Below are 2,500 nucleotides of genomic sequence, written 5' to 3'. Positions count from 1 at the left end.
GATTAAAGCGTGAAGCGCTGCAGGAGATTAAGAGCCCTGGAGGCGAGGGATGGAACGGAGCGCTGCATTACAGTAAGAACACATGATGGGGCGTGCGGGCGTGTGTGCGTGTGTGTGTGCGTGCGTCAGTGACCCAGCAGTGGATTGAGGACAGGTAAGGAGATGAGGACAGGTAAGGTGCAGGAGATGTTCGCACGCAGCGGGAGAGGGCTTTACCTGATGAGATGAGATGAGAAGAGGCCGCACTGAAACAGAGGACTCTGAGTGCACAAGGACACACAGCTGCTACTGTACGCACCTTCAGGCTGGAGAGGGGCACAAGAGACTCAAGACAAATTCTATTCAAAACTCTCAAGCATGCCTTGCACTCAAACATGAAGTCTTGCCCTCTCAAAACCAACCGACAGTCACAACTTTGGTTGCATACCTTAGATGCAGACAAGTGGCGCTAATGTGGCCACACTTTGCTAGCGTACGTGTTAGTGTAGCGTCCAGCATGAAGGAGGCTTGTGCTGGAGTGGCTAATTCACTGAGAGGGGATTACAGCAGAGGGACTTGCTGGCCACTGCACCTCCATTCTACTGGGCCCACTGCACTCTACTGGGCCACATCATCTCTGTGCTGCTGAGACGAGCCTGACCGCTTGATGGTCCCATTAGGGCCGTTTTATTTTGTATACTACAGCACCAGCTGCAAGCAGGCCTACTAGACTAGGGAGGTTGGCCTGGCGCTGTGGAGGAGGGCTGGCGTTCTCTCGGCCTGGCGCTCTGGACAGGGCTGGCGTTCGCTCGGCCTGGCGCTGTGGAGGAGGGCTGGCGTTCGCTCGGCCTGGCGCTCTGGACAGGGCTGGCGTTCTCTCGGCCTGGCGCTCTGGACAGGGCTGGCGTTCGCTCGGCCTGGCGCTCTGGACAGGGCTGGCGTTCGCTCGGCCTGGCGCTCTGGACAGGGCTGTGGGCAGTCGGCCTCCTCTGGAATGTTCCTGTGGTCCTAAAGCCCTTAAGCAGCATGTGAGGGATCAGGATCAGGACTAAGCTCCTGTGATGAGCAGATTAGTCTCCAGGTGAGCACAGGGCCAGGTGCCCGTGACGCAGACGACCCACAAGCAGAGACCGGGGTGGGGCAGCGTGGGAAGCCTCCTCTTCCTCTTGCACACACACACACACACACAGCCTCCTCTTCCTCCTGCACACACACACACACACACGCAGCCTCCTCTTCCTCCTGCACACACACACACACGCAGCCTCCTCTTCCTCCTGCACACACACACACACACACACACACACACGCAGCCTCCTCTTCCTCCTGCACACACACACACACGCAGCCTCCTCTTCCTCCTGCACACACACACACACAGCCTCCTCTTCCTCCTGCACACACACACACACGCAGCCTCCTCTTCCTCCTGCACACACACACACACGCAGCCTCCTCTTCCCCCTGCACACACACACACACAGCCTCCTCTTCCTCCTGCACACACACACGCAGCCTCCTCTTCCTCCTGCACACACACACACACGCAGCCTCCTCTTCCTCCTGCACACACACACACGCAGCCTCCTTTTCCTCCTGCAAACACACACACACAGCCTCCTCTTCCTCCTGCACACACACACACACGCAGCCTCCTCTTCCTCCTGCACACACACACACACACGCAGCCTCCTCTTCCTCCTGCAAACACACACACACACACACAGGGTGGGATACCTCCTCATCCTCCTGCAAACATCCTCACACACACACACACACACACACACACACACAGGGTGGGAAGCCTCTTCTTCCTTCTGCAAACATCCACACACACACACACACACACATCCTCACACATGTAATCCTGATTTAGGTGATTAAGGTCAGGGCTAATCTGCCAGGTGCAGGCAGGATGAACAGCAGGAATATTCTAAGGGTCCAAGAACCATCTGGAATCTCCCCTGGGGGATCAATAAAGTATCTATCTGTCTATCTATCTATCTATCTGCAACACATCCTCCAGATTATGGGATGCAGTATCTACAGTAGGTTACTCAGTTATGGGATGCAGTATCCAGGATACTCGGTTATGGAATCCTGTATCCAGGATACTCAGTTATGGGATGCAGTATCCAGGATACTCGGTTATAGAATCCAAAATTCAAGAATTCAAGAATACTCGGTTATGGGATGCTGTATCCAGGATGCTCGGTTATGGGATGCTGTATCCAGGATACTGGAAGGCCGGTCTCTTTCCTGCTCAGTGTCACTTTCCACAACAGATGGTTTAAGCACAATAGCTGAGCTGAATAATTTAGCATCTTAATCCAGCACTGGCCTGCTGCCTGCAGCCTTACGAGTGGTCAACACATCAGTGGGCATTAGGAGTGTGTGTGTGTGTGTGGTCAGTACACTATATTGCCAAAAGTTTTGGGTCACTTGCCATGACTAGCATATGAACTGAAGGGACATCCTAGTCTTAATCCATAGGGTTTATACACACACACACACACACACA

Source organism: Sardina pilchardus, chromosome 18, assembly GCF_963854185.1.
Source record: "Sardina pilchardus chromosome 18, fSarPil1.1, whole genome shotgun sequence".
Classification (NCBI taxonomy): Eukaryota; Metazoa; Chordata; class Actinopteri; order Clupeiformes; family Clupeidae; genus Sardina; species Sardina pilchardus.
Note: the sequence above shows the minus strand (reverse complement) of the source record.